Source organism: Falco punctatus (assembly GCF_963210335.1).
Source record: "Falco punctatus genome assembly, chromosome: 3".
NCBI classification, from domain to species: domain Eukaryota; kingdom Metazoa; phylum Chordata; class Aves; order Falconiformes; family Falconidae; genus Falco; species Falco punctatus.
This window is the reverse complement of record NC_137582.1, coordinates 20,590,266-20,615,911: the sequence shown is the minus strand read 5'-3', so window position 1 is coordinate 20,615,911 and position 25,646 is coordinate 20,590,266. Positions and strand designations below refer to the sequence as shown.

The 25,646-nt window shown below is 41.0% G+C and overlaps 1 protein-coding gene and 1 long non-coding RNA gene across 4 annotated transcripts in view; one reads left to right on the top strand and one right to left on the bottom strand.

Annotated features, from left to right (window-relative positions):
- Nucleotides 1-25,646, bottom strand: part of SAMD12 (sterile alpha motif domain containing 12) — a 197,006-nt gene that overhangs the window by 93,002 nt on the left and 78,358 nt on the right. The gene's annotated exons all lie outside the window — the stretch shown is intronic.
- On the top strand, nt 3-23,074 carry LOC308060938. Its single transcript, XR_013926986.1, has 2 exons — nt 3-1,285; nt 15,031-23,074. It is a non-coding gene; the product is annotated as an uncharacterized lncRNA (long non-coding RNA).

The window sequence follows — 25,646 nt, the reverse complement described above, 5'->3', positions numbered from 1 at the left end:
ATGCAAAAGGTAAAAGGAAAAATCACTCAAGGATTTCCATTAATGCAATATTCTCACTCTGACAGGACTGTTTGCTACAGAAAAACCTCTCAGCCCTGAAATACCTCAGTCTGAAAGGTTACTGTTTCACCAGTTACGCACTTTGTTACTCTCAGAGACCTGTGTTCCACTCCTCCCTTTTCTTTTTGATTTTCTGTATTGCTTTGGTGCTTTGTGAGACATTTAAGCATGTAAAATAGGTATCTTGTGGCGTTTCAGGCAACAAATTGTTCTTAAGTGCCACCTGGTCTCCCACAGGTAGGATGTCCCCTGTAAGTCTACAATTAGTCCAGGTGCCTAAATAAACCCTCACCTATTTTCAAGCATCTACATTACTGACAAGACACCACAAGTGAAAGTGAATTTTACCAATTTAATAAATTTAAGATATACTGAGGATGAATATTGTTGCAATTCCGATATGTCTATAGTGTAATAACACATTTCTCTGAAGGGCCCTGTATTTTGTGTTCCAGCCTTCCAAATCCCTCTCAACAGTAACTTATCACAGCAAAACTGAAAAAAGAGCCAGAGATTTCCTTTCACGCTACCGGTTATACCTAAATCATTTCTGAAAAAAAGTGTTCGCCCCAAAATAAAAACACATTTGCCCAACTATAAGGAGCCTATGGTCTTTGCAGGCAATCACTCCCGGTTTGTGACTTATCTTCACCATTAGGGTAATGTTGAGCCACAATCCTACCCAGATTGTAGATGTTAAAAAAATGAAACAATCCACACTCCCCAGATCCTGCTAGTGGAACTCTGACTCCATCTTTTGGGCATCACTATGCTATAACTAAAGAGGAGGAAGGTGGCACGCTGGCTAAGCCAACGCTAAGGAAGTTTTTGGACCAAGCAAAGAACCATAGCATCAAGCAGAGCTTTACCTTAAGAAGAAACCCAAAACTTTTTTTAGTCTTCATCACTGCTGTGAGCTAGTGCAGGGAGGAGTGCCCTGCAGCCTTCTACTGACCCTTGATTGCCAGTATATGCATTTCCTATCCAAAGCTGCTCTGGCCAATACCACCAAATCCTACTGGAGCTACACTGATACTACCTTGGAAAATGACATGTTGTTTGGTTCACTTTTTTAAACACACTCAAATCTTTTCAATTATTAAAATTCTCTCCTATGATTTCTCAGGCTTTATTCTGAAACCAGAAGAAGAGAGTGAAGAGCAAGTTACTCCCTCTGCAACACAGCAGCCTCTGTGCTACCATTACTGTGGCCTCTGGATGAATGGTACAATTCAGCTCATCATAAATGGCTACTCAACATGGCAAGATAAGGCCCTTATTCCATCTCTTTCCTTGCAAAACAGCAATGAGCACAGAATTTTTATGATTATTTTAATTAAAAAATTTAAGATGAATGCCAAGAATTTAAAGTGGCACATAATACTTGCCCCAAACCAAGCAGTTAGTGGTATACCCTTCACTAACTGCTAGATTTCTCTCCCAAGCAGTTCTGCGAAGTGGTTAGTGGGTACAATGTCATGTAAAATACTGTGATATTGCTATTAATAAAGCTAGATGTTATTGATCAGATAAAAAATTACAGGATTCATACACTTTCTGCCCTTCTATGTCTCTCAAGCACTACACACTAAGGAAGATGCCCTTTTGATTAAAAAAAATCTTTCTTTGAAATCATAAACAAGAAGAATTCTATGGGTTAATGTAATAACAAAATATGGAAATCAGTCTCTTACAGATCAATGCCAGCTGTCCAATTCCCCTGGTGATACAGACAGTAATAATGACTTCAATTTTTATATCATCTTATCACACTAGAACATCTTAAAGCAATTTATAAAGGATGTACAGCAGTCCAAGAGTATGGTCTGTAATGTCAATCTAACAACTGAAAGCAAACAAAAAATAAACAAGTCATCAGTTTAAAGAATGCCAACATGCATGTCATCTCAGGGCAGGGAGTCAGCAACAGTAATATGAAAGGACAGACAGAGGCTATGCATCTCATCCAGCACCCTCCATCTCTTTTGGCCATGGATATAGTAATTACTCTTTACTTCCTCTGGGCAACTCTTTATTTCACATTCAAATTGGTTTTCTACCCCAGTCACTGCCTTTGGAAGCTGAGTATGCACAAAAAAGAGATGTCTCTTTTGAGCTCCTGGCATGCCATTTCTTTTGTGGCTTAGGCTTAAAGCACAATGGCATTGGGAAAAAATGGTCTTTGACTCATACTATCTGCAGCAGCTTGCACAAGTTGCCTTAAATTAACTCTCTCTTGAACCAAATCCAAGGTGGCATGATGAGGCAGTGATGGGGCAAGGCGGCAAACATCCAAATATGGCATTTCAAGGATGCAGTAAGTGACTTGAACTAAGAAAATTCAATCCTCCCCACACTTTCTTTTCCCTCAACACTCAGAACAACAACATCCAAGTCAGAACTGAAATATTTTTTTTTTTTTTTATTCTGGTACTAAGTCAAGCCTTTGAAATGGTATCAGTAATGCCTGGATCAGGCACCGAAGCCAATTAGTTACTACAGTCAAGGTCCTGACAATCAGCTAATGATTCTGGATGCTTCCATGTTTTGCTTCCTGTACTATACATATCTGAAAGAGTTTTCATTTGGTGCTAAGAATTCTGTAAGAATTATTGAACATTGAAACCAGTTGTCCAGAGAGATTGTGGAGTTTCCATCTTTGGAAACATTCAAAACCTGACCAGCAAGGTCCTAAGCAACCTGCTATAGTTGCCTCTGCTTTGAGTAGGCAGTTGGGCTAGATGATCACCAGAAATGCCTTCCAACATCAGCTGCTCTGTGATTTTTTGAAACAACCTGCATGAAGGTTTGGCAAGCATCATGGTTAAAACAGCGAGACAGCTATACAGTAAAAATTGTGGATAGATTTTTACTTTTCAGAGAGTCTGGACAAAACATCTTATCAAGAGCAGAACATGTAACAAATGTAACATTCCCTAAGAATGTATACTGATCTTTGCTTTGGACACAAGTAAAGGAACTTCACCTGCATATCAGGAAAAATTCCCAGAATAACAGAACTGGCACTACCTCTTAGATGTAGCAGCTACATCTATAAAGGAGACCAGCAGATATTTTTTTAAGAGTACATTGACAAACAGAGTCATAAAGATCATAGTCACAAACACCTAGGCCTTGGTTCTAGCTAATTGAAGGCTGGAAACCAAATGCTTTAAAAAAACCCACAACGCCCTCAGTATCTGGAGGTATCTGTTAGCACCTAAACCCCAGCCCTCATACTCAGGACAGATCAGCCGTGGAATGTTCTGAGACACCCCAAGGGCAGCCACAGAACATAAAATACTTTCCAGCTTAATAATGGATTGATGGCCTAATTTTTTCTAATATGACTTAGCTGCTACAGATCTCATTTGATCAAGCTGGGATTAGATGAAAATTTGAATGGAAGGAGAAACATTGCATGCCACAGAACATTACTATGAGTATAAGCATTGGTCCAATGAGGTTGTCATTGGCCCTAGAGCGAGGAATGTGGCACAGTCTGCTGTACCTAATCCGAACCGCTCATACCTCCCTGCACTGGTGCAGCCTACTGCTCTTCCCTCTGAGCCTGTGCAGCTGCACCAACTGCCAGTTCACAGATGTCTAGAGGGACACCATGCGAGAAGCCTTGAAAGTACACTTGTAATGAAGGTGAATGAATAGGTAAGAAAGGACTTATTAAACATGTAGAAATGAGAGCAGATAGTTCATAAGAGACCATTTGGTCTCACTGACCAAAGCAAAACCCTGAAGAAAACTATGACTAATTTAAAGTTAATGAAAATCATAAACCACTAGTGGGAACAAATGATGCGTGTGAAATATGGCCAAGAAAGGTCATCTTGTCTCCTGATATGACAGGTATACCTGATTATCAAGACAAAAGATATTTAGTTTACTTACCATGGGACACAGAATCTAGGAAAGAAAGAACAGGGTGGAGAACAGAAAGACATTAAAAAATGCCCTAATGCCAGACCAACAGCTCACCCAGCCCTGTATTCAGAGTAGAAGTAGGAGATATATTTCAGGAGAGCTATTGGGAAGATACTTTCTGAAGCCATTCCCTTTGTACCGTGCCAGCATCCAGAACTGTTATACTAGGGTTATTAGAGAGTATGGCATTTTTAGCACCTACTTATTGTCCTGATGTCTATAAATTTATCTGATCTTCCTGATACTGTCTGCCTCTGCAGCCTCCTGGGGCAGAAAATTCCAGAAGCTCACTGCCCATTTTTCACTGTTATATATTGATTTCTTACTAATTGCTTCAAGTGTTCTCTAGTTGCATTGCAGTATTTGGTTAACAGTTCAACGTTCAGCTTATCTGTTGCTTGCGTGATTTGTAAACTTCAGTCATGAATTTTGACTATACTTCTCGATAGATCCAGCTGACAAAGCTAGAAAAACAGGAACATGGGATTCACTAAGCCCCTATATTATGCAAGTTGAAAATTTTTTCAAGTTTATACTTAAATTCTGCAAATACCATTTTAAATCGTTGACACAACAGGATATTCTTTCTTAATTGATAATAATGTGCTTCTCTAGTTTTGTGGTAGAACAATTTCAAGCATATTGCTTTTGTATTTACCTCTTTAGTTCCACAAACATTCTTAAATCTAGTTCACTGGGGTTTTCTACTTGAAATAGCTTGATCACAGCTTTCTTCTTGCTTATATAGGCTGACTGTTGGCTACACTTCATTGCTTAAAAACAAGCCTCCTAGGACTTACCAAGTAGGACATTTCACGACAGAGACACAAACATTAATATCATTGTTCAGAGGCGGCTGAGACACAAGTATAAAATTCTCATCATAGACTCAGGAAAGAAGAATTCAAACAAGCACAGGCAGAGAAAGGCTATGACTTCAAAGTGTGGAATGGTGAAATTATGAGACAAGGTAAGACAAAGTATAGTCACCTACAGAACTAAAATAACCTCACGATGGCAGTGGAGGGAGTTGAACATCAGGCAAAGAGAAGGAGTATTAAACTAAGGAACTAAGCTGAAAAAAGAACAAATGGAGAACACAATTAATGAGTTCAGAAACATCTTGTAAAAGAAGCACAAACCATAAATCAATCAAATCTTCAGAGCAAACTTGATGTGACTTCATGACATTGTTCTTCATAACCCATCAGATCTTCTACAGTTCTAGATTTTCTGCATTCTGCGTGAGAATTTAAGAGCACATCCCTCCTTCTCATGCCAGTCTCACTACTAGGCAACCAGACACATCAGCCACTTTGTCATCAATGTCTTGTGGCAAATCTATAGTTTTTCTTGAAAAACCATTAGATCTGGCTCATCTTAGTAATAATTTTAACCCCAATACTGGTACAAAGTCTTGGCAAACTGCAGTTTGCATTACCACCCTCTCGGGCCCACTTCAGCTATCTAATATCTCATTAATCAGGGAAGACTCCCTTGCTCAAAAAGTAAAAGTGGATTCATTTTTCATCAGACACACCATGGCAACAAACGCATTGTTGATCTACCTTCTAGCCTAATGGCAGGTGCCAGCCTAGACAAAGAAGAATTAGATCCCAAAATTGTTATTGGTAGCTGCCAGGTACTTCTGACATGACAAACAACTCTCAACTGGGGACCAGCTTAGACAGATAGGAGACACAAGGGATACTGCTGTGGAAATAAAGCAGAGAGGACAATAGTTTCTAATGACAGGGACCAGAAGGAGCAAAGAAGACTATTTAACCTTGAGGAATGTCAGAGATCTCCAACTGAGACAGTTCTCCAACATCAGAGCCTGCATCCTTGTGCTTTCTCATACTGTTAAACAAATGCAACAAACCTCTGTGGAGCTGTAGGAATTACTTTCTGGTAAGCCACAGGAACAGGAGAGGCCTGTATGTCTCCAGTGGAAGTGCAGGAAAGCACAGGAAGGTATTTACTTATGTATCAAATTAGCTTTGGACACACTTACATTCATTATTATCAGAGAAGAATAAAATGATTTTATGGCTTTTTCTCATTCATTATTTTCTGGATCTGGAGGAGGCCAGCTCTACAGTAAAGTTTCTCAAAGAAAACACTGTCATACTAGTCAATTAATGAATGATCAAACTCAGAAAAGCAGCTATGTAAACAAAGGCACTTTCTGAATATTATCTGCATCCTTTGTTTTCAAGTCATGTCTGTTTATAGTTCTGACAAGAGGAAGTGGTGACTATTGTTACTGCTGCCACTAAATCTACAATAAAACCTGTTTATTTTCATAAACCTCTCTCAGGTCACAGTCCTTTTGCACCATTCTGCCCTTCCTCCATACTTCTGAACCACAAGCATGAACAGGATATGAAAGAAAATGAACTCAACACAGGGTTTAACTTAGTTGCATTTTCAAATACAAAATTAGCAACAACTGCGACATTACTTTGTTTCTAAATCTGTTTGTTTCTGACAAACTTTACTAAGTGGTCAGTAATACAGCTGTGATGCTATTTAACCCCAGTTAGTTCGGTGTAACTTCCTCTCACTTTAGCACTGCCTTTCCTAATTCCCTCTATACTCCATCAAATAACGCCATTATTTTCTCTTCTCTTAATTCTGACACAATCCTTTGAGCTATGTATTTCCTGCTCAACAATGGTCTCCAAAAATGCACCAAGTTAGAGGTTGTCTTCCTGGCACTCGGTTCTTCCCTGGCTCTTTCCGAAGACCCCTCCCAGCTAGCTACCCCAGCTGCTTCTCCCCAGTCACAACCGCCTTTGGGGCTCCTATGCCCTGCTACACAGGCTCAAGCATGTCCATCTGCTAAGTCACAACGAAGTTGAATTTATGCTAATAAATGAAAACAACAAACCTGCAGTACAGGTGAAGTCATGTAAAAATACTGACAGACAGTGGGGACTGCATTTTAAAAGTTCCCATACTCTCTCCCTGGTAGATACTTTCTTCCAGCCAAGCAGCTCAAAACACGCCACGTGTCTTGAAAAGTTATGCTAAAGACAAAAATTGCTCTCCAGAAGTGAGTCTCCTGACTCCTAACTCCTCCTATAAATACAGCAAGCAATTCCTGCTCCTTGACTCATCCACACATTTTCAAGAAAGTATTTAATTGTACACTTTAATTGTGTGGGAGCACCACACATCCTTATATCACACAATCGTTTAGGTTGGAAAAGACCTTTAAAATCACCAAGTCCAACCGTTAATGCAGCACTGCCAAGCTTGCCACTAAACCATGTTCCTAAACCCCATGTAAAAAAGCATCTTGTAAAAAACTCCAGGGATGGTGACTCCACCGCTTCCGCAGGCAGCCTGTTCCAATGCTTGACCACCCCATCAGTGAAGAAATTATTCCCAATATCCAATCTAAACCTCCCCTGGTGCAACCTGAGGCCATTTCTTGTCTTGTTGCTCGTTCCCTGGGAGAAGAGACCGACCCCCCCCTGCCTACAGCCCCCTGCCAGGGAGCTGCAGAGAGCGACAAGGTCCCCCCTCAGCCTCCTTTTCTCCAGGCTGAACACCCCCAGCTCCCTCAGCCGCTCCCCATCAGACTTGTGCCCCAGCCCCTTCCCCAGCCCCGTTGCCCGTCTCTGGACACGCTCCAGCCCCTCCGTGTCCCCCCTGCAGTGAGGGGCCCAGCACTGAACACAGGGTTCCAGGTGCCGCCTCACCAGTGCCCAGTGCAGGGGGACGGTCACTGCCCTGGTCCTGCTGGCCACACGACTGCTGATACAAGCCAGGATGCTGTTGGCCTTCTGGGCCACCTGGGCACACAGCTGGCTCACGCCCAGCCGGCTGTCGACCAGCACCCCCAGGCCCTTTCCCCCCAGGCACTTTCCAGCTGCTCTGCCCCAGCCTGTAGCGCTGTGTGGGGCTGGTGTGACCCAAGGGCAGGACCCAGCACTGAGTCTTGTTGAACCTCGTACAACTGGCCTTGATCCATCGATCCAGCATGTCCAGATCCCTCTGCAGAGCCTTCCTGTCCCCAAGCTGATCAACACTCCCTCCAGCTTGGTGTCCTCTGCAAAATTCCTGAGGGTGCACTTGATCCCCTCATCCAGATCATTAATAAAGATAGTAAACAGAACTGTTACAGAAACGTAACAGCCTTAGTTATCAAATTTTGAATCAATTACCCTAGTGTCTAATGATTTACAGATATATTACAAAATAACTTTATTCTAAGACAATAATCATTCTATACAGAGAAGGGAAGGGGTTAATGAGAAATTGAGCATCATGATTACTGGAAGTGGTTCAGTAAGTAATTTACTGTACTGATGGGAACTATATTGATTCCTTACAAGTCTTGAGTAAAAGACTGTTAGACAGTCCTGGTTTTCAGCTGAACATATTCAGGACCTGATGATTTTAATAGGAGGAAATAGTAATAACTTGAATTCCCCTCTGAAATATAAATTCAGACACAAATCATATTACACCACTTTTTAAATGTACTGTAAAATGTGAGACAACCATTTTTAGTGCTCTCAGGAAGGACCCAATAGGACCCACAAAGTAAATTAAGGATAAATGTAAACCTTTAGCAGGCAGTCTATAAATCCCCATTGTGTGTTGTATATACGTTTGCCAACCTACTTCCTGGCCGTACAAAATTATATATTATCTACAGCTATAAATAAAGATATAAAGACACATAATAATGGATTTCTATTAAATTGCACATCATATTTTTTAAGAAATAAAATCCAGGACTATTGTTTTCTGGTATCTCTGTGCTAGATTTATGCCCCCCCTATTCAAATAAACAACCTCAAGGTCTTTTTTGTTTGTGATGGAGCCGGTGAATATGTCAACGCCTTTGATTTTGTCCACCATCAGCAGGACGCACAGTTCTTCAATACCTAGTTAATCTAATGTCACTCAGTGTGCAACCCATTACATATCCCATTTCTTTATTAATTAAAAAAAATCACATTAGATCATGCCTGCTGGCAAAACTCCTGTTAATTTATTCAGGGGTAAACACAGATTCATCTATTATAATGCACAGCTTCTACAGAGAGATTAAGAAAGGAAAAGCGAATTTGGAAACCATTAGAATCAACTGAACTCTTTACAGCAAACTCAAACAAGAGCCTTTCCTGTAACTCCTAATGGTGGACCTTACAAAAATAAGTTCTCTTCCAGAAAAAAAAAAAAGACCGTTTATTACCCCAAGAAAAATAACCACACACGCGCACATAAAAAACCCAAACACTCTTTCTTGGAAGTGGCCAACCGGACTGGAAATGGGAAATCCTTGAAATCGCACAGAAGACTGTTTACCTTCTGACATTTCTAAAGCAAAAGGGGTTCTGCAGTTCTGCCTAGAAATAGAACCGGTGTGTGCATCCAGCAAAGGAGGCAAGCCCTGTGAAGTACAGGTGAATTAAAAAAAAAGCTGCCATTTAATTCAGTGAGAAAGAACACCTGCTCCTATCACAGACAAATGTACCCACTGAGCAATTGGAACTGCACTAGTAGGAAATATGTGGCTAAAGACCAGGCTCTGGGAGTGTCCTTCCCCCATCCAAGGGACAGAAATTGTCAGTAAATGTTGCTGCTTGCTCTAATTTGCTACTAATCAATCCAGTCAATAACCCAGAGGTGCTACACCACAAAATACACACCAAGGACACAATTCTTCAGCATGCAATATACTGAAGGATGAGGAAAGACAATCTGTTCATAAGCAATATCTTCCATGTTTTTGTGATGCCTCGAAAGGTGATCTTGTGGGCCATTTCACTCATTCTGTGATGCTGGGGAAAGCTGTCCATTCTTCCTCCTGATTGCTCTAACCTCTGTACAACACGCAGGCAAAAGCCTACACAAAGAAGCAGTATTTGGAACATATTTAATTCATTTTCTGAGTTTATAAGTTCCTAACTTGTGGGAAGCAAGGAGGACCTACATAATGTAACCAGACAGCTTACTGTACTGGACTACAAAAGCTCTGTGGCACATCACAGGTTCCAGTGGACCAGAATTTGAGAAGGCTTCCAATCACTGCTTTGTTAAAAAAAAAAAAGAGAAGAAAATTAAAATTTTATTAAATATTAAAATAAGCTTTCATATCCCATTGCTTAAGTACATTCAGTGTTACATTTCCGAATCTGTACCCCGGCTCCCTCCTGCCCATGTTGTTATCTCCAAGCAGCTTTCGGTGATGCTTTCTTCCATGCCTGTACCAGCTTTACATTTCATTTTTTGATTAAAAAAAAGAGAATGAGGAAGGTTTTGTGTTAATGTTCATTGTGTTAATAATTCATGTTAGTAAAAATGGAAAATTAAAAGCAGCATGCTTGTAGGTTAAGCATTGTAGACTGTTTCAGCTCTCCTAACCTGAAGGAAGAATCAGCCACATCTCTCCTGATGCACTTTTGGTTCTACCATTTCTCCTCGGGTGCTTGAACTAGAAGCCTGGCACTTATCAAGCTGCACACACCACCTCAGATGAACCCTTAACTTACAGTTACAGTTACACTAGCAATTTTATAACTTAGGGGAAGGTAATCTTTCTATTGTAAGAGTTACCTCTACTCAAGTATATGCAGTCTTACAGACACTAGTCTGTTGCTTCATTGCTGGTACAACAAACTTTGCTGAGCTCCTTTGCATTTTTTCCAGCCTTTATTACTGTGAGAATAATCAGGACATAAGGATTTTATTCTGCTGGCCTATTCCTCCTATTTAATACTTACACTCAATCTGTAGAAGACTGTGAGACCACAGTCATTTTGGATCATAAATAAAACAGATACCTAAGCAATGACTTGCTGTACCTACTTTGTAAGCTACTGGTCCCTGTAGCAGAATCCAGACCTTGTTGTTTGAAATTCTGCCTTCTCTTACTCCATGCATTTATGACTTAACAAGGCTCCACCATGCATACAGAAGCAGGAATAATAATAATAACAATAACAACAACAACAATGTAACACTAATGTACAGGAACCTTACCAAAGGCTGCAGCCTGGCACTGTGGTCCAAACAAAGCATGCAGCCTAGACCCCAGCTCTGGCTTGGGTCTCACTCTCCCAAGGAAAAATAAAAGCTCATTTTCCCCTACAAGGTGCAGGAGGGCAGGAAGACGTGTTACCTTTTTTATACAAATAACTACTACAGCTAGGAGCAAATGAACTCTCCCAAAAAGAGGGAGATGCCCCATCTCCAAACTCTCAGGGGAATGTGCTGAAGCCCAGCTTCTCCTCCAAGCCAGGAGCCTCAAGACTCCTGAGGAAATGCTGCACTGACCTTGCTGCAATGCACTCAGGAACCTGTACTCCAGATGCAAGGGGGCAAACCTCTGCCAGCTCCCAGCCTGTTTCCCAGACCAGACACGGAGAACCCACTCCAGCCCCTGGGGAAGTGTCCTGGCAGCAGCATTACACAACCCTCCCCTCCCCGTGCACCAGGGGAAGCACCAACTGCCCAAGCAGGTGGTTAGCTTGGAGGCGGAATCTAAAAGCCCTCCAGCTGAGCGGGGAAGCCAGACTTACTTTCCCTTCTACTCTTCTGCTCAGAGTGGGACAATTTTGGGTGTGCATAAGGAAGCAACTCCAGGCACTGGGGTAAACTCATGGCTAAAATAAAAAGGTAACTAGGATGTTCAGATGCCTCCAGGCTTTTTCAGCAACCACACAAGGGACTGTTCTGGGTGAGTGTGCAGGAGTTCAGTTTGCAATCCAGGGCGTCGCACCAAGATCCTGTATTAGTCGTAATGCGATCTGTGCATGTCAGCAGCCGATGCCTAGAAAGGAGCATGGCAGCAAAGCAAGAATATAACAACACTTCTCCAAAATACTCTCTCAGCCTCCAAAAGCTTGTAGTTTAGGGACTAATTAACAAAGCTAGAGTTGGCTAATTTGAGCTACAGTTGAGCCTTTAGGTCAGCGGATGTTTTCTAGTGACTATAGCAATACTTAGAGCTGCTTGTGAGAGGAATCTCACCAATATCTTAAAATGGCAGAACAATTCTCCCATTCCCAATGTGATTTGATCTAGCAGGAAGAGGCAAAACAAGAAATAAGTGCTGCAAGGTAAAGCTAAACTAATTAAAATGAGAAATTAGTTCAATAATGATGCTGATTCGCATCTAGCAGTGAAATGGGTGAGTCTCAGGTCCTTGCAGTCTTCAAGTAAAGTTTTTGGAAGAGACATTTCAGAGAAGTTCAGGTTATTGGGGTCTGTACAAGAGGGAAGCAGTAGTACCAGGGGGCTGTTTACCTCTGCGTGAGAGCCAGCATTCCAAAAGGCCTTGGAAAAAAGTGTGGGAAAGAGGAAGAGGAAGAAAGAGAAAATTATATAAACCGAATAAGTACTAGTAAACTCCCAAACTTCAGGAAATCGTGGTGTGTTTGTTTTTTTTAACTTTATACTAAATTGTCTTTCTGATACCTTCAGTGGGTTTTCTTTCTATTATAATTTTTTTTTTCTGTTTCAGAGTCTGCATCACTTCAGAACAGCAAACGTTAAAGCACTGTATTATGTATGAATCTTTATTTACATGTTGTTTTTAAGAAAGAGTATATGGAAAGGACACATTTGAACACATGACATGATCCACCTTTAAGTCTTTTTGTTAGAGGCACTGAGTTGCACAAACACTAATCAACCAATAAAACCAGATTAGAGAAAAGCAACAAACTGTGGCTTGTGAATGTACTGTAACACTTACCCACAATTTGCATATAATAATTTATACAGAGGAAGAAGACTGGAAACTATCATCACAGAAATTTCCTATGGTAATACTGAAGACTAGTTCTCTAAGCAGACCAAGAGAGCAGATGACACACTGTTTAAGCACAGTGCTTTTACTTACAGGATATGCACTAGGTATCAGGGACACGCTGGTTAGGTCTAGGGACAGATACCTTCCTGGTGCAAAAAGTGACTATTCTGACATGTTCACTGAAGATGCCTCTACTCGTGACACAGCTCAGGCACAAATATACTGGTTTACACGCACACAGAGGACAGAGAAAAGAAATACATCATTTTCAGCCTGGCAAAACTTTCCCAAATGATCAGAGTCTACAAAATGTTTTCTGAGTACTAACACTGAGCCACAAATTTAATCCTTACTCAAGTACTAAATTGTTTATCTTCATCCCCATTCATTAGCTTGCAATCAGTCTTCAATACAAAAGCCAAATCATTTTAGGATTAGTTTCAAATGTAGATTTGGTTATGCATGCAATACAGTTTCTTGTTTCTACATAATAAACATTTAGGCTTAACACTTATACCTGGGATGTAGACACGTGTCTTGTGAAACTTGCGGAAGTAACAATATTCACGTAGCTAGCTCTGACTAGCAGCAATACAAACCCAAAAAGCCACAACAGATACTAAGAAATTATTTACTTAATTTTCCAGTGTATAATTAAAATTCTAAACCAAATATCCTGATCTGTAAATACTCTTTGCTCAATTCACTTGTATATCTTCTGTTACGTTCTCTGAGTCCTCTTTGCGATACACATTGTGCTTGGTTCTCCTGATCAGTGTTTTTCTGTCTTCTTCCCATTGGAACAAGTTATTTTCTGCAGTTTTCTCAGACTGAAAAGCTTCCCTGGTTAAGGAATATGTTGCACACCACACGAACACTGACAGTGTGAAATCCGGTTGATACCCCAGAAGTAAATCAGCTGGATGGTAAGTAGGATCACAGCTGTCTATAGATTGAAGTATCAACTACAAATCCTTCAGCACAGTTGCATAAGCTGATCTAAATCGAGTTATTTCTAGTCTGTTCCCAAGCAATTTTCTGCTGATCTTTGAAGGTGGGCAGGACAAGATTCTTTCTGCAACATACGGAGAGTCATGGGCACTCCCAGTCACGTCTTCAAGACCTTGTATCTGCCCTCAGCAGCCAGGTGCTACTTAAACAATAAGGAGATCACATAAAGTCCATTCATAGTAGTGTAGGAAACATTTTTGTTATTCAGAGAGCAAGAAAAGGACCGGGGGGCCTGGTGGGTACCAAGCTGAACATAAGCCAGCGGCCTGTCCTTGCAACAAAGAAGGGCAACAGCGGGTCAAGGGAGGTGATCCTTCCCCTTTACTTGACCCTGGTGAGACCACAGCTGAAGTACTGTGTCCAGTTCTGGGATCCTCAGCATGAGAGAGACATGGACATACCACAGCAAGTCTAGCAAAGGGCCAAGAAGATAGTTAATGGATTGGTGTATCTGTCAGATAAGGAAAGGCTGAGAGCGCTGAGGCTGCTCAGCCAGTAGAAGAGGAGGCACAAGGTGGAGCTTTTCAAAATGTGCAAATACCTGATGGGAGGACTAAAGACAGAATGGCCACAAACCAAACCACAGCAAATTCCATTTAAACTTAACCTTTTTTATCACGAGTGTGTTTGAATGCTATAACACGTGTTCAGAAAAGTGGCAGAGTTTCCATTCTTGGAGATACTAAAAGCTGACAGGACACAGCTCTGGACAACCTGCTCTAGCTGACCCTGCTTTGAGCAGGGCTGCCCTGGTTTCGGCTGGGATAGTTATTTTTCTTCTCAGTGGCTAGTGCAGTGCTGTGTTCTGGATTTGGTGTGGGAACAGTGTGGTCGGGGACTTTTGGATTTCTCAAGCCTTGCTGGCGGGAGGGCTGGAGGAGCACGGGAAGCTGGGAGGGGACACAGCCAGGTCAGCTGGCCTGAACTAGCCAAAGAGGTATCCCACACCATGGCACGTCATGCTCAGTATATAAACTGGGGGGGGAGGTGTTGGCCAGAGCTGCCGATCATTGCCTGGGGACTCGCTGGGCATCGGTCAGTGGGCGGTGAGCAGCTGTACTGTGCGTCACCAGTTTTCTTTTCTCCCTTCCCTTTGGATTTCTCTCCTCTCCCCTTCTCCCTCCCTTTCATTATAACTGTTATTGTTATTATTGTTCTTTTGGTTTTATTTTATCTCAATTGTTGAACTGTTCTTATCTCAACCCTCGAGTTTTACATTCCTTTCTGATTTTCCTCCGCAGCCCTCTGGGTGAGAAGAGAGTGAGCGAGCAGCTGCATGGCACTTAATACCAGCTGGGGTTAAACCACGACAAAAGGGCTGGACAAGATGACCTCCAGACTGCCTTCCAAGCTCAATGACTCTTGATTCTATTCCACGAAGGTACAAAGCAGCAAATTTGGCTGCCTGAACTTCAATAGAGTCAGAGAGGTCACAATTAGCAACTACTGAATACAAGAGTCTTACATAATTTGTATATCAATATATTCAATTGAAATGTGCACACCAAGGAGAGAGGTGAAAAAATACCTAGCCACCTGGCACCTCCCTTGAAATTGTTTATATACTAGTGTATACCACCTGCAGTGTCCCTCAGTAGAAGCATCCAGACATTGGCCTTCTCTATAAAATTTCTTGTTACAACATTTCCTTTAAAGGCAGAAGGATGGGGGCTATTAAGCATGTAGAACATGGAGGTTTTCAGCCCTTTGAAGTTCCCCTGATCTTGCATACTCTGAAAACAGGGCTGTGGCTAGTTTCAAAAATGTGCATTCTCAACCACTGTCCATTCCAGTAAATTAACGAGTGTTGCTGTTGCCTAGGCACTGGAACTGTCATTTGTACTATCAAATCACCCCAACGATTCCTGGGATGATTCTGGCCTGGATCACTTAACGTTCCCCCAGAAACTCCCAGGTATACCTCAGGAACGAGGACAGACTGGGTCATTCCCCATAGACGGTGTGAACAGAGACATCTTGTCCTGAAGAGTAAAAGCCTTTAGCAGCATGGGCACAAGACATGCCTTACTAAGATGTTTGAGAAAGCATCACTGACATCAATACGGCAACATTACAGAACCACAAGTTCTGCTGGCAAAACCCAACCAGCTCTAGTGAAATAGTACACGTGCTACATCAGGGTGTGTTCAGTCTTAAACAAAGAGGACTTCAGGATTTGTTGTCTCTTCCTGAGAAGTAAAAGCATAAGCTGGTTTCTCAGAAATCAGAGGTTCAACGGTGAGACAAAATTATTTCCTCCCTTGTGAATCCTGTGTATCCATTGGCACAAGTCAGAGCAGCTGGAAAGAATTTCTTCCACTGTTCCTTACCTGTTGTAAACAAACAACTTAGTTCTCTCAACAGTGGAAATGAGGAAAAGCAATAGGAAAGAGATGTTTGCTTCAGTTTTTAACGACTATGGCAATTTATTTAGATTTAATTTTCACTTCTAGGCATTTGAAGGATTCTGCTGTTTTCAGACCTATCTCAGCTCTTACTTATGCCACAAGAGAAAGGTGGTCCAACATTTCCGAACACTGGAAATAGGGAGGAGAAAGAGAAGCGGTGTAAATGACTGGGATACTGTGTTTGAGGAAAGCAACAACACATTTCCTCAAGAAATGCTGTTTCTGTGAAGTTCTGTAAGAGACAACTTGTGAAAAAGAGCCCCAAAAGCAAGTCCAATTTTGGATTACCTCCAAAGGTCAATGTGCTGCATACCACATTGCGGAAGTCAGAGGAGCTGTCAAGGATTTTTACACATACGTTCTGCCTGATTCATATAACCATTAATTATAGTTGTAGGGGTATGCCTGTGCCAGTTCATTTGCATTTCTTGGGCACACCCTTAATGTGTTCTGCAATTCTGACCTCTTAAGCCAGTACCGCTTCTGAAACACTGTCAGGTCACATAGAAAAAATGCTAACAAATACTGGGTCTCCTCCCACCTGCAAGCACAATTAGACTGCCCAGACTCCACAGGAACAGCTTTAAAGCAAGGGCAATAAGAGCATCTGAGAAAGAAAGGAAGACTAACAAAAATCTGGTACTTCTAAAGATAGTTACCAGGTTTGGGCCTTTACCTAAGAACAATAATTAATGGGATAAGATATCATTCCAGACTGGCGATAAACACCATGTGATAAAAGTAAATCACCTTTCTGCAACTGTGCAGGCTGACCACCTTTTGCAAAGTAACTTCCCCAGTATGGGATAGCACCTGCTTGCTGCTAGACAAGAGCCTCCTGCTGTTGCAGACTGGCTGCATAGTAGCAGAGAGCTACGGGGCTGCTGTAACAGAAACATGCACAGATATCAAGAAAACTACTCTGCTGTCACAGAGGTGGTCAATATGAAGACAGTTACTAATGGTTTGTACTGTCAGGGCTCCTGATTGGTACAAAGCTGTTAATAAGAAACATTCTTATTGCCACTTCCCACTCTAAGTTTTGAGATTCACCACAGATATTTTCATCAGGCTTTAAAGTAAAATATACTGACACTATAAGAGGTTTACCTGGAGAGGTGATGGAAGAGGTTAGATACAACCACAATGCCAAGATTTTAGAAAGGTCCTGACTTACATCCACACACATGCTGACAACAGGAACATTTGCATCTATAGACACTGGAGGATCTCCAGAGATGAGTCCTGACTTGCAGCATTTTACAATTGCCAGCCATTCAATGCACTCCCCAAGCTTGCAAAACCTTTCACTAAACACTTGCCTAGAAAAGAGAATCAATTCAAGTCTGCCTTAAGAAGTCCCAGAATGATTGAGGGAAATGGCTTCTAGAGAGCTGAAGAATAGATCAGCGCCCAGCTAACCAGGCTCTTAAAATGGAAATGTTTCTGGCTACGATTGACTTCTGCAATGCAATCAAGAGTTTTCTGAAAGCAAGACAGACCTGCACTTCGATATGGAGTATCAGATAATCTCAGTTATGTGAAACAGCCTCTATGAAATGAAGCAATTTGAAAGAGAGAGACTCTTATTTCAAATCCAGGAACAGTTTGTGGGAAACCCATGTGCTTAGATAAGAAATTTTACTTGTGTGTTAAAGCAAAATATTGCCCATATACATTTACCTGCTTCAGGGTGATCTCATAAGTGAGGCATTCACACTCTTATTCATAATTTCTATCTTCAGTTTTAATAAACCCTTTATTACAAAGTTATTTTCACATAGCCCTTGTTCTGAATTTGTTGTAAGACCTGCTTGGATGTTATGGCAGTAGTGCTTCAAAACAGGAAGAGAAGAGTATAAAGCCATCCAGTGACAAATGCAATGAAATTTAAGGATATTATTTATTATTTTTAATAATAAAAACTCAACAGTATACCAAGATGAAAGTTGTTCACATTAACGTATTTTTATTTTAGAGTCATAAGGCTGTGCAAAGCTAGAACAGCATTTGCTTAAGGAGGCTAAATTGCTTCTCTACCAGCTAAGTTTCTCTCTGCCTTCTCACACCGATACTACAATGAAAATAAAGCAGACAAGTTACCTCTGGTGCCTTTCTTAAAGCTCTTTCAGTCAGGTGATATTGTTATTTCTTACCTTTTATTATTATTTTTGGATTGTGTTAAAAACCCACACAAGTGGATAGACAAATAAGTATAATTCTTCCTGAGCTTTCTTATCACCCTTAGAGAGGAATAAAGAATTTGCATCATCTCCAACTGCTACATTCAGTCTGGCGGTGATGTGGCAGGAAGGCTGTAAGCACATTATTTCTCCTTCCATTAAGTTCTATTTCTACCATAGCCTTAAATACTTACAGGAATTGGAAACATGATCGGTTGAGGTAGAGATCTACGGTCCAGATTTCTCTTGTTCTAACTTGTACTCCTTGGAGATTTCTATGACTCCACCTGGTTCAGTGGGTTAGCAGCACATGGGTTTGGATACGAGTTATTACTTCATACCACCTCAAGTTTTGAAAGCAATGCGGCACACCTAACAAGATATGCAGAAGATTTTTAAGTTACAGCATCACGCCTCTCATCATATTTTTGAGATGCAATAGTCGATTCAATATAGTTCGACCACAGCTATTCCATTTTATAAAGGCACTGGAGAGAGCGCTGGTTGTCCCCTTACTTGGAACCTGCCTCAACCGCTGCTTTTATAGCTCTCTGAAGCTACTGCCTGACAGCTGGCAAAGATAAAGTTCCCCCCTCCAGGGGCTGATTACACTGAGCATTTCCAATACATGACCACAACGCAGTTGCCTGAGGCATGACTGGGGAGTAATCAGGACAAAGACATGTGATCTCCCCACAAACTAAAATTGCACAGGATGGTAAGAGCCACACACCAATATTTAAAACTAGAGATTAAATGGTGCCTGGATGCCCCTGGAGCAGGGGAGAACACATCAGTCCACAAAGAGATACTGCTTTACTGGTTGTATGAGTGGTAAGGAAGTACTTGGGAAAACCTGGTATGCTTGCAAGAATGCAAAAGGACACAAGCGCATCCATGCCTACTTTGTTGAGGGCAAATCCAACCCTCAATCAGATGACACAAAAAGTTTATGGACACAAGGCATGTCAGTGCAAAAGGATTTGAAGTTGAGTCAAACTAATTTGTTGTCCATGTTGGGCCACTGCAGTTGCAATCAGTTTCAGTGCTTTTCAATAACCTCCTGCAGAGGACAATTACATGACTGGTCACTGTGGTTTACATTAAAAAAGTTCAATATTCCAGCTAAGATTCTAGCCCAAGGTCAGATTTGGCAACTTTACTTTTCTGCACTCAGAGAAAGCCATTAATTATTGAAAAACAGCAAGCTGCATGTTTTGTTTTTTAAAAAAAACTCACATAGCAATCTAGAGTTAGCGAGTCCTCAAATTCTTTGGGAAGGCTTTTTAATCATCTTGATATATTTTTGAAAGACACTATCAAAAAATACTCCTTCGCACAGTCTCTCGCTACCAATTACAATTTCAGGTTTGTACAAGTGAGCGTTTCAGACTACCATTGTTTATACCATTCTTTTACTGTGGGTAGTTCATTGACGTACAGAATGGATCCAGCACATCAGAGCTTTTGCCATTCAAAAGTGTTAACGGCACTGCAGTTTACAGCATTTTTTTTCTGCCAGATGGATGATCATATTGGCCTAACAGTTCCCAGCAATTTTTGCAAGTCAGCAATAGACTGTGCAAGATTTAGTGGATGTTGTTTAGCTAGAGCTTGCTTACATAAAGAATATGCAAATACATGCTTCCTACTGAAGGATTCACTCAGATAAGATGTAAAAACCCCCATATTCTACTTTGCCTTAAATTTTCAAGACTACTATGACTAAGAAGAGATGAAGTTTCCATCTTTTCCTGTAGGTTGTATTCTGACAGCTGGCATTCCGGAACAAGTAATAAATGCTCAGATACTGTAATTGTTATTTTACTGACAACTAACCAGCTCTCTAATAAAGGGGAAAAACAAACAAAATCAGTCCTGAAGCACACCTGGTGAAAATAAACAGTCTGCCAGGGAAATTCATGATGCCAGGCATCATTCATCAAACTCAACAAAATAAAAAGGCTCTGCGAGTTCTTCAGAAGTGGTGTCTCTGAAGGTCAGAAATGTATTGCAGCAGTAGAAATCTGGAAGTAAATACTGCAAGTTTTTCAAAACAGACTTCCATCATTGTTGACAGAAACATCTCAGACTGGGGTTATTCAGCTTGGAGAAGAGAAGGCTCCGGGGAGACCTCACTGCAGCCTTTCAATACTTGAAGGGGACCTATAAGAGTGATGGGGTCAAACTATTTAGTAGAGCCTGTTGCAACAGGGCAAGGGGTGATGGTTTTAAACTAAACAAGGGTAGATTCAGACTAGATATAAGGAAGAATATTTTTTATTATGAGGGTGGTAAAACACTGGAACAAGTTGTCCAGGGACATGGTAGATGCCCCATCTCAGGAAACATTCAAGGTCAGGTTGGACGGGGCTCTGAGGAACATGATCTAGTTGAAGATGTCCCTGTTCACTCCAAGGGGTTTGGGCTAGATGATCTTTAAAGGTCCCTTCCAACCCAAACTATGCTATGATTCTATGAATCAAATGCCACAAGTCTGGATCATGTACAAAAACTGAAACGGACTCATATGGGCATACACTGTGCTCATTTAGGTTTCATTTTCTGAATGTAAAAGTATTTGTGCTACCAAATAACCAAGAAAATAATTTTTTTAAAACTAAAATATTAACTAATTATCAGTAAAAACTAGAAGCTTAAGAGGCACACAGTTTTCTACGTCATCAGCCTGGTGTTCAGTGGGGTTTTTAAATACCCTTATTACTCCCTCACATCTTAAAATGTTCATCTCTTCTAGTACAAAACACTACTCCATCACCGTGCACACGAAAAGTCAATATTAAAGGTGCATGCTCAGATCTCAGAAATCAGGAAATGTCAGCTCTCAGGTTGCATGAGCACTTTTATGTCTGTCCTTTACTCATACACATTACCCCAGAGACTTCAGCTGTGTGTTCATAGTGGCTGCTCAAACAGATGAGCTATTGTACCTTGTGAAGACTGCAAACAACAAACTGTTGGAAGGCAGGGGGGTGTTAGGAAGGAATACGCTTGTTCTGTACTCATACTCCTCCCTAAGCACTACTTTTGGACAAAGGGAGGATTTCTAGGCTAGAATCATCTTCGGCCTGATTAGCACACTCATAACCACAGCTACCTCACTACTTTAAAGATGCATATACAATGTAATTAAAAATCACGTGTACTGAGGTTTCAGAGAGAATCCATGAAAATTATTACAACACATGTAAACTGCATATACAAGATACCATTTGCAAGAAATTAAACTTACTGACAATTATTCTCTGTATATGGAATGACAGTGTATTTCTATTTTGAAAAATTATTTTTTAAATAAAGCAGTAAGAGAAGAAAATGAAAGCTTCCATAAAAGTATACTGTTGATTCGCAGAATAGCAGCAGCCCCTCTAAACGGACATTCCCTTTACACAGAGAAACATGCAATGCAGCCAACAGAGACTCATAACAATTAGGCATTGCATATATTCCTAACAAAGGGGATCAAATACATGTTTAGGTACACACATACAGCACAGGTGTTGATGACTATGATTATAGCCACTTGACACCTTTCACAATCATCAAGTGTTGCTGAACCACAACCACTGAGGCTGAAAATTTCCATGTCAGTTATTTTTGCATCAGACTGATTTTTGGTAGGCTTAATTGCTATTGCCAAAATTTCAATGGTTTTCAATAAAAGGTCAGGGAAAATACTTGCAGTTCAGTTGAAAGAATTAAATAACTGTTGGGAGGAAGAAAAAACCCCCACAGTTTCTAGTTTGAAAGCACAACTTGAAAGCAAGCTTTACGGCAACATGCTGTCTTCCTGAAGACCAACCTAAATTTGTTTGTGTTAGAACCTTTAAAGCATTTCACAGTCAGCAACCACTTCACAGACCCACTTAGAAAGTAATTTCAAGAAACTGTGCATGCTCCCACCCCAGGCTAAGGGACAGAGTCATCCAAGCCAGGCAGTGCCTCTGTGGAGCCAAATACAGTAAGAGAAGAAAACCGTCCCTCCTGTACTTCTAAAGGTTTCCACTACTGGGAAAGAAGATTGTTAACAGAAGGACCAAAAATCTCAAAACCAAAAAAAAAAATTAAAAAGACTAAGACAAGAAAATGATCAAATGTCCCAGTTAGACATGACCAAAACAGAGCCTAAATTTGCAGTCTCTTGAATGGACGTTAACCAGTACCTGAAACAAAAGACTCTCAAGATTTCCTCTACTGTCAGCCAGTTGCTATGAAATTCACTGGTAAAATGAAGTCTTCATTGTCCTCCAGTGACTGATCCCTGTAGATTAGAAACCATCACACAAACCCGTAGTTGCCATAAGCAGCCAGGGACAGCTCTACTGAATTCAGCTCTGGTGATGAGTGATGTGGGAATCAATGTAATTCAGCATGGTGAGCTAGTTGCAGTTTGTGGGTTCATATGCACCGAAATACCATTCCTCCATTGCAGTATCACAGAGCACCCCCTCACAAGGCTCTACCTTGCTCGTAGCCCAGAGAGGAGACTGCTCACGAACACTCCATATGATCCTTCATCTAGCCTGAGAGCTGTGCTCAGGCAAAGCTGTGTCATGCTGCAACAGTGCAGATCTACGAACTATGACAGTGATGTTAAAGGTGCAGGAAATTAGAATTGGACAATCCACTGTCAGCGTTTCTCCTTGAATTACGCTTACTGTAGTTTAACATTTAACTTTTTTTTTAAAAAAAAAAAAAAAAAAAAAAAAAAGCCTTATACAGTTCTACGACCAATGTATTCTTTCAACCTGAGTAGGTAACTCTTCTGCTTTTGTTAAAGAAAATCCATGCACCAAGATAAAATCTCCTGGAAGCCTACAGTCCTTGAATTACTTTTCTGAATGGACACCAGAGAACACCTGAACTTCACAACCTGAATACCCCAAGAGCTTTTGCAAAATCTCAAACCCTGAGATTAGGTAATTATTTAAACCCAAAGAAGCCATAAGCACAGAAAAAAAGTAGTAATGATATTCACACAAGCAGAATATATTCTTGCCTAAAAATGGGACAAACACAGCCAGTGTGAACCCTGCTTTCTTTTAGATTGATCTGTTGTCTACACTTTGCAGCTCTAAGTCCCATCCCAACAACACATCATTAGATCAGGAAACCTTATGGCACTACTTTATGTAGCATATGGAGGCCAAAGATAGCACCACGGTCAAAATCCTATTGATCTCGTCCAGGGTACATCAGTCGATTGCCACACATTTCTGAATTGGAAAAAATACTTGAAGTGTTATGCCTTCAGAATAAACAATCTTCAAATAGTTATTTTCATTATCAATTTCATAACAGCGCAAGAGCCACTTCTGATGTTGCAAATCATCATATAAGGAAAGGAAATATAAGGAAATGCATAGCATGACAGAAAAATTAGATATCTGCCCTACAGTGCTTTTTACAGCAATTCCTAGGCAACAGCTCTAGAAGTCAGGATCTCCTACCAGGCTGTAGATTCTGGTACCAGTCCCAGCAACACAGCATTACATGCAGCTTCAACAACAAATGTTTATCTCATCTAGAAAGAATGTGTAAATAGACATGGAAAACAGATGCTATTAATAAGCTATGTGCAGAATCTTACATAGAAATTACACCTAAGAATTAAAGGAACAGCAGGTATGTGAGCATGTATCAGCATCCCAGTGGACTGATGAAAAACATGTAATAGATCGTTTACAAACGTCATCTTCGCATATGTCACATTTGGTACATTTGCAAAATTCAGGTCTCTGGGGAATTCTAAAAGAAGACAGATGAGGACTTTAAATCTCAGAGTTAGACTTTCTGTATTACATGCAGATAGCCCAACGTGCTCTCTGGTCAAACACAGGAAAATATAATAGATTCAAACCCTAGAAGAGCTGTCGGGAAAACACACAGTACGCATAAAAATTACTAACTGGTTTTAGTAGCTTCCTAAGTACAAGTACTTACCCCAAATGTGCTGTTTACAACAGGGGTACATCTAGTAGCACTCAGGACTGCTCACAATAGCTTGAACTGGGAATACAAAGATAAGTTGCCCTTATATCAAAACTTTTATCCTAGACCTAGTCTGACATAACAATTGAACTAGTAGGAAAAACCATGCGTAGAGCACAGGAAGAACAGCTGGGTAACTGACACATTATTTCAGCTGTAGTTTTGCTAATTAGTATCTCCCACTATGTGGGGTGCCTAGTTCAAGGCTCATTTGAACTTCCCAGGGGCCTTTGCTTCTGAAGGCCTAGACTCTCAAGATGTAGAAAAACAAAACTGCAAATACAGATTGCTCCCTACCCAAATCCACACAACGAGGTTACAGAGAATACTGGAATCTAGAGATTGCAGATATTTCTGCTTAAAGGACCACTGTGACCATGGAGCCTGGGTGCTGCATGCATGCTTGCTCACCCTGTATTTTTCCACCCACCTTTCCCACCTTTTAAAAACTTGATTTTGCCAGTGCCTACCCTTTTTCCTAGTAAGCACTTTCACTGCTGAATGACCTGCAAAGCCAGGATTCATTTTCTGATTACTGAATCACTCAAGCTTCCAATTTCAGCTTTTGAATACACGCTGTTGTCCTGCTACGTCCCTATACCCAGTTATCAAGTCACCTATCAACCCTCCTTTCAGCAGTTTCATCTCCTGTAACATGACAACACAAGGCTCATCTTCCAGGCTTGAGAAAAGGCTGGGCTCCACCTTCCATCTACTGCTACACAATTCTTAGAATTAAAACATCACAACCGGACACATTATCCTAGTAGGAGACTTCAGCGACCCGGCCCGCATATGTCACAACAATCCCTGCTATTCAATACAGCTGTTACAACAAGAGATTACATTAGTCCTATTAGCTTTGCGTTTAGGTACGTGTAACATGGCTACCTAAAATAACCCCCACCTCTCTTCTTTGAAGCCTGCATTCCTAGGGAGAACAGGCCATACCTGTGGGGTGAAGGGATTTCTCATATATTGCACGACATTTGGCTGCAAGGAAACAAGTTCTGTTGGAACCATTTAGTTAGGTTATTTATACCACACTTGTACCATTAACCTGTCCTGCTAATTGTTTTCTACCACCTCAACTGCAACACTTAGATGACCTGAAGTCTGAACAATGCTGTGCAACCAGTTAAACCAGGGGACACCAATAAAGGCCCTTTTCATTAGTGTCTCCCTGCTGTGTATGGGCATCTGTCAATGAACCTGCCTGACTGCAGCATGCAGCATAGGGAATTAAAAGGCACA